This window comes from Cryptomeria japonica, chromosome 8 (genome assembly GCF_030272615.1).
Source record: "Cryptomeria japonica chromosome 8, Sugi_1.0, whole genome shotgun sequence".
NCBI classification, from domain to species: domain Eukaryota; kingdom Viridiplantae; phylum Streptophyta; class Pinopsida; order Cupressales; family Cupressaceae; genus Cryptomeria; species Cryptomeria japonica.
In genome coordinates, this window is record NC_081412.1 from 462,123,659 (window position 1) to 462,132,089 (window position 8,431).

Genomic DNA, 8,431 nt, shown 5'->3' on the forward strand with positions numbered 1-8,431 from the left:
TCTCATAGTTCTGATATATGTCTATCTCTATATCTTCATAATACCATCATCACTCTCTATTAAATTGACCTAGTAGACTGACTTATATACCTATTACATATGATATGCCTTATGTCGGCTTATAATGCATTTACAAAATATATTCAATGTTGACCTCGACAATAATTACAAAATGATTTACAAAATAAATCTTCCTTGATGCCGACTTCCTGAAGTACTGATGTCAGTGCCGGTGTCCATGTAGCCCTGAATGCTTCCAATGTCGGTATCTGTCAGTATATGCCTCCTAGTGCCACTTTGTGACTTCCATCAAGTCTTGTTTCCTTCTATTTGATCTTGTTGCCATCAATGACAATAAAATGAATCCAATGAGTGTCAATTACCAACAAAAATTAGTGGATTGCTCCAATCTAGGGGTTTATGGTCATGTTTAGATGAGACCCAACCCAATTTGACTTGTCAATTTAAGATACTTCAGCATAGGGACAAGATTAATGAGGCTATGGGTTTGTTTCGCTTGCATGTTTCAAATAATGTCCAATTTAATATTGATTCTTGGACCACTCCTAGTCCTATGTGGCTTAAATTTGAGCAGATTTTTGGGTGTATTAATTGTTGAACACTACTGGAGGTTGAGAGGGAGGGGGTGAATCAAGATATACTAAAACTTAAGCAGATTAAATGATATAAACCATACTATCCATTCCTTACATGTGCATAAAAATAAATGATTGAAATAATAGATGCATCCACATAAGAACACCAAGATTTTTATGTGGAAAACCCAAACTATGAAAAACCATGGTGAGAATCAGACACAATATATGTATTGAGTATTTACAAGTATTTTAGTCATAGACCAGGGTGCTCACTACTCTATACTTGCAAGTTAATGCATACAACCTTAGGGCAATATACAAAAGAGAGACTTGTAGAAAATAAGATCACTTCTTCATGACAAGATACAAATCATTTGTCCAGATACAAAAAGATGAAAGATTGAACTACAAGAGAAACATGTCTATTTATATGTGGATAACAATTAACTAATTAATATTCATCTAACTCAATATTCATTCCTACACTATAACACACCCAAACCTTTGTATCACTTAAATTTTTCATCATATTTCTTACATCCATAACACATGCATCAATCACCATACCTATCTTAAATATACCAACCAAGTTATCAATATTCTTCATAATGTCGACTTGAAAAGGATGTAGTATGCATATTTAGATCAACCCAAAAATAACTTTACAACTCATGCAGAAGGCAAAAGATATGTGTAGAGACTTACACCAAGTTAACACACCTTCCAAACACCTCCAAAATTAATTCTATACTTGCCACATGCAATTTCTTATATTAAACATCTTCTCAAGATAAAGCATTATACACCAATTCCTAATCTAGAAAAAAATGAGATAAGAAGAACATCGCAAAAGAATTATAACATTCTAGGAACATGATCCAATGATTCATAACATCCTTAGAGTACCAAAAAGATGAGGAATGCAACACATTCCTCTACACCATCTTCAAATGCATAAAACCTGCACTTATCCTTTGAAAACCTCATGTGACATAACTAGACCAAACACATATTACATACACTCCATAAATACAACATGCTGACACTATTTACCCCTAGAACATCTTTAGATAGACACTAAACAACTGTACAACATCTATTCATACATACACTGTCTGTGCCTAGCCAAATTACTACTATGTACACAACCATACTACATTGTACATAGCTAGAATACCTTCTAATCAAAGAGTTCAAATCAATAACAAATTGAATAGCATATTCACAACAATCTCCCCCATTGTCATTGATGGAAACACCTATACAACCACATATCCAAGAAATCCAAGAACTATTCAAAAATCAAAACTTCCCCCCCTTTGACATCAAAGACAAAGGGTACATGAGTACTATACAATGAATTTTCTCCCTCTATGTGCAATACTCCTTCAACATAAACACTCCAAAAAGGAGAATATGTACACAAATGAAAAAATACCTTACCAAAAGATTCATCTACACTTTTTTCAAGGTAGGGGTAATAATATCTTTGTGAATAACCTTTAATTCTATCCAAGCATAACTATAATCAACTTCTAAAAAGATTGAAACTTTGATCTAACTCTCCATCTCCATTTTAATTTGTTTTGCAACATCACAAATTACTAAAATAGATATAGATGCACTCAGAGATTGAGAACCTTTCAAAACTTTTACCATGCTAGAGAAATGCATGTCAACAATATCCCTTAATCTATACAAATCTCTCTTCACACATTCTTTTTGCTCCACTAATCCCTTCAGTTGTTTATATTGTTGTTCTATCTGTATTCTTCCCTTAGCATCCTCATAATTTTTCAAATCAATTACTTTAGAAACTTTCAAGATTTTGGCCTCAACATGATCAATTTGCCTTTGAATTTTGCTTGTAGACTCAAGCTAAGAGTGACAAAACTTGTAAACTTGTATCACACTGTCCACACTTCTCTCAAACATTGCAATACCATCCTTCAATTTCTTGTGTGTCTATGTACACTTATTTGTTAGTCATTTTAATTTGCTATCCATTAGTTTCTTCTCTACAACATATGCAATCTTTATTTTAAAACATGAGGCTTGTCCCTTTAGTTATTCTAATAAGTTTCTTAATTGTTCTTCGTCGCTCAAAGATTCATCAGTTTGAACATCTAGAAGTTTCTAATAGAGAAACTTCATCATATTTTCAACTAACTTCTTGGGCACAAAACATTTCTTTCTATCTTTTAGGTGCAGAGAATCACCCAATTGAAACATTTGGTGGGGTGAAATCTTGTCTAGATCCAATCTACCTTGAGTTACTGATATTTGCAGTCCCTCGATTGTCATACCCGGTTCAATAACCATCTTCAACTTAACTAAGAGACATCATAAGATTTTTTCATAGATCTTGTCCCAGTCTCTTTTAACTAAACCTTCTCTTAACACATTTCATCTTGTTGTCCTTCCTTTGCAGCTGTCTTCTCTATTTCTTCTTGTGCCACATTCATTTCAATATTCTCTTCTATACTTACCCCTTTACTAGTATCAATAGCTATCTCCATTGCATCATTCTAAATCTTAGGTTCATTCTTTGGACTAGTAACCTCAACATTTAGTTGTCCAACAACATCTAATAACTCCTATTCATTTCTCTATTCTCCTGCACTAATATGAACTTTATCAAAATGAACTTGACAATTTGGAACAACTATTGGTCTACCTGTATCAATCCTTTGATCTTGTACTTCCTTCTTTGGAGAAAGTGCACTACCACTTGACTTACTAATGCTTAATCTCATGTATGTCTTCTCTAGAGGATAAGACAAAATATTCACCACCTCCACTACAACTTCATCAGCTATATCTTCTGATTACCTTATGATCCTCTTAATATCTTCAAGATCTTCACCCATTATTATATTTACACTTTTCTTCTCAAATCTTGCATTAAGAACTTGTCGAAGTTTTCTCCTACAAACTGCTGATAAAGGATTAAGGACTTTGTATATAGAACTTGTCCTGATATCATTTTATTTTGTTATAGCCTTCTTTCTCCTCTCAGTTAGGGATTCATATAAGCTTTTAGGAAATTCATCTTGAATATCACTAAGAGTTGTGTTAAAAATTATCATGTACCTAATTGTTGCTTTCTCAATGGTTAACCTTGATGAATAATGATGAACAACAAATACCCTAACTGGTACTGAGAGAGGGGGGGGGGGGGAATTAGTATAGATAAAAAATTCACAACAATTTATCAAGTTCAAACAATGCTAACCGGTTGCCTTCATCACTGAACTTAACCATGACAATACCAGTTAAACACAGTAAGACTTTAGATAGCTAAACCGGTAAAACAAAATACTTCAAATAACATTCAACACTTGATAACTACTTCACCAATATACTCATTCATGTGTTGTATCCTAAATACCATAACCATTAGCTTTGCATGCATGTTCACCTAAACAAAGACTGCTCAATCATCACATGAAAAATGCACAACTCATGACACACAAATTTCTCATGCGAAAACCCAAATAGGAAAAACCGCAGTGGGGATGAATACCCACAATCTTGTTTTTGAACTCTTTTGAAGCTCGCTCTGTTAGGATCCTAGTCTGATTAAAGACTTTACAATAAGGTTCTGTTAGGAACCGATCCTGTTAAACATCACTCGGTTAAGGGATGGCTATATACCATGTTAAAGGTTGAAACCCTGTTAGAGGTTACCTCACTAGAGGATTTGAAGAACTCTATGATCTTGAGTCACCTAGTTAGAGGATTTACAATAAGCCTGTTAAAGCTACCTGGCAAAGGTATTTTCCTACTATTGAAATGGTTAGAAGATAATAGGTAAAGCTCTGATCTGATAATAGCACTACATGCTAAGGAAGATCTTTTTCAGCTCCTCTACTCTGCAATCACACTTTGCAGTTTTCCACTCACTGGTCTGGCAAGTATCTCATTACTCAGATACAAACACAACATTTTCCAACACTTACAATATCAAAACTCATCAACCTTGTAGACAAAAATTAGGTCAGTAGCATAAACCCTAAACCCTAAACATTTTAGGTTTACAATTACAAGCGGTCCAATCTTGTCTATTCAAACACTTTTGCATAGAATAAAACAATCTCAAACAGATCACAAGTCATTCTACATTGTCCATTCTTCACCGCATATGGAAATCAGTAACCCATCATGATCTCTTCACATTCCACTAAGATGAATATTCATTTCTGAGGTAGAAATTTAATGCAATAGATCTTCACATGCAAGATCCTCAAGGAAATCCTTCACATGCACAAATCTAATGTGGCATCTTGATCTCATCCTTATTTCTTAGCTAACTCATCACAGAATGTCACTGGTTGCATCACACAAGCTAGATTTCCAAACCAAAAACCCTAGAGCCAAGACTACCAACCAGTAGTCACACTTAGTGAAACCCTGGCACCGGTCCACTTCATCTCTTCATACTGGTTCTTCTACTTGAACATCAATAACAACTTCTTCCAATCTTCATACCGGTTCATCTGCACTTATTGACATCAATGACAACATACATTATCATCATACTGGTTCATCATATGCTAACAAACCTATCAAACAAAAAATCTTCTAATGGTATGATGAAAGAATAAGTATCTGGTAGAATACTGAGAGGGGGGGGAGGTGAATCAGTATACTGAAAAACTGATATAAAGTTACCAAACTCAAATTCAATCACACAAAGTAAACATATCTTAGTCAAGATCCATATTTATAAGAATACTTGACATCAACCGATTTGACTATTATGACAACTTAATAGTAAACAACTTGAATCTTATAAACATTCAACAATGCATAATCATAACTCAACATATTCATCTCTTAATGCTTGTAGTTATCATGCCTTATCAGAAGTTAATCAAATCAACAAATAAGATCATAACCACAAAAAAATTCACCACTTGACACAAATTTTTATATATGGAAAACCCAAATAGGTAAAAACCACAGTGAGATGAGACTCACAAGGATAGCTATCTGAGCTCTTCCGAAGTTCACCCTGTTAAGAGCCAAGCTTGTTAAAGTGTTACAATAAGTCCCGTTAAGAACTAAATTCAGTTAGGAATCACTCGGTTAAGGGATTTACAAATATGCCTTGATGAAAAGCACAATGCCATGTTAGGAGTAACCTCACTGGAGGATTTAAGAATCCAAGCTAATGGACCACCTTGTTAGAGGACTTATTTAGTAACCAAGCTTGTTAGAGCTTACCTTGTTAAAGGATTTCGCTTCTTCTATAATTTCTAGAAAATAAGAGGTTCTCTTGATTTATTTGAATAACACTATATTTGCTTGATCAGATCCTTTTAAGCTTCAATCTGCCTTCACTCAAAAGTGCAGATCCATTCACTGGTTAGGAAACTACACACTCAACAGGTTTCTACCAATCTTTCCAACAACCTTTACAAATAACTTCATCGACCTTAAATACAAATCAATTAGGTTAGTAACACAACAAAAATCTAATTCTCATCATTGAGATTACAAATAAGTTGGTACAATCTTGACCGTTAGAAGTCATGACAATCACTTCACATTCTTCAAGAAAATTTTGACTGCTCCATGATCAGCGCTTCATCGGACTTTGTAACCCATCACACACTTTGCATTAGATGCAATCCACTTTTCTCCTTCCCTAGACAATAACCAAATGCACCAAAACAATTTGAACTTATCCTCATACAATGATCACACGTGTCTCCATAATTACCATTCATTGGATATTAAACCAACAAAATTGATTGGTTAGGGTTTAACAACTGAGAGGGTTTACCTGTTACAATGCATAGAAAGGGTTAACCCTTTACACCGGTTTACCGGTTTAGCTCACAAACTTAACACACTGGTTTACAACATCTTCCACAAAACTCTTCTAACCGGTTACTAGCCAATATAAAAAACAACAATATCAGCAATACCATGAATACCATTACCAATTCAATTGACATCAATGACAACATATCATTAATGCAAGCTCTATGCAAAATGCCAACAACTTCATCATAGCTATCTACTGTATATTTTAAACATTTTTTTTCATAAATTACATTTATAAGGCTATCTAAGTTGAGTGGCTAGTAATTTGGATCTACATCAAGTTTTTTTTTCCTTTTCTCCTTTCTTTTGATTCCTCTTCTTCATTTCACTCTTCTTTTCAATAGGGGTTTCACTTCTTTTCTTCTTTGCAGGATGCACCGATTCCAATTCCTCTTCATCCTCCATTTTAGTCCCATTGGTTCTAGGACTAATAATCAATTACTCAATTTCTTCTTCTTCATTTTTATGCTCAATTTCCTCTAGTGTGGCTATAGAATTAAAACAATAAATGATTACTGGTTCTTTGTATTTTACTTTTATATCCTTCAACATTTGCTTAATTCATAATACCTAAGTACAATTAGTTGTTGCTACAACATATTCTGATTCTGGTGTTGATAATGATGTACAAGTCTGTTTCTTGTTGATCCATGAAATTAATCTGCTGCAAAGAAAGAATGCACCGCCAATGGTACTCTTTCTGTCATCTACATCTCCTGCCTAATTTGTATCGGTGTATGCACATAAATCAAAATTTTCATCTTTAGGATACCATAAACCAAGATTTGTTGTGCCTTGTAGGTACTAGAAAATCCTTTTAACTACTAATTCATGATTTTCTTTAGGATTTCTTTGAAATCTAGATACAATACATATTGCATTCATTATATCAGGTCTTGTTTGTGTCAAATACAGTAAACCTCCTATCATAGATTTGTACCTTGTCAGATTAATAGGAGTTGAATCATCCTTCAATGTCAATTTATTAGTTGTAGTCATAGGAGTGCTTACCAGTTTGGAATTTTCTATACCAAATTTTCTTCAAAAGTTCCTTCAAGTACTTTGTTTGTGTTAGTGAACAGATTTGTCCCTAAAAAATAAATACACATACTAACACCAAATGCCTGGGATAAAGGACAAAGAGCACTAACAGTTGGATAGATTATCATTGAATTGATAATCTTCCTTTGAATTGAGAGGTACAACTCCCTCTTTACAAGATTTACAATAAATTAAAATGTTGAATATGTCTTTGACTAGAAGACACGAAGGCACGTTAACACTCATCCATCAACATGGCATGAATGCGATTTAGGATTTAAATTACAGAGAGAGAAACAAATAAATAGCACACAAACCATCTATTTGATCTTCCCACATACACAGATTTGATCAAGTCTCTCTCATGTCTCATAGGACAAGGGGGATCAGAACATCAATGCAAAATCAACAAAAGACCTACTCATTAAATTAATCCACAAACTTATGAAAGTGAAATGACCAAGGAAGAAATAAATGCTGCATAAATGAATATTTATCCCAACAAAGATTTTCTATTCACACTCGAATGCACAAATTTCAAAATACAATTTATTTGTTCGCCATAATGGAGCGAGTATTAATAAGATTATAAAAGCATCAAGAATCTATAATCTAAAGAATGCACAAGTTTACACACAGGCAAAATTTGAATTTCTTTATTTCTCGATATAATATGGAGTACACAGACCCAAATCCCCTAAAACAAACAAAATAATAACTCATGAAACTACTTCGCCTCTTATAGTCAGAAATTTGCCTTAAATAATCTTCATCTCCTTTTGTAATTGAATCTTGAAAAGATTATTAATTAACCTTTTTTTTCTGTTATCTTTTATCCTCTTCCTGATAACTTTGTTTTTTTAATCTTCAAATCTTTTATCTCATAATTTTTATAGACTCGTACTTAGAGATTTATAACTGTTGAACATGATAATTTTTTTCCGATCTCTCTAGTG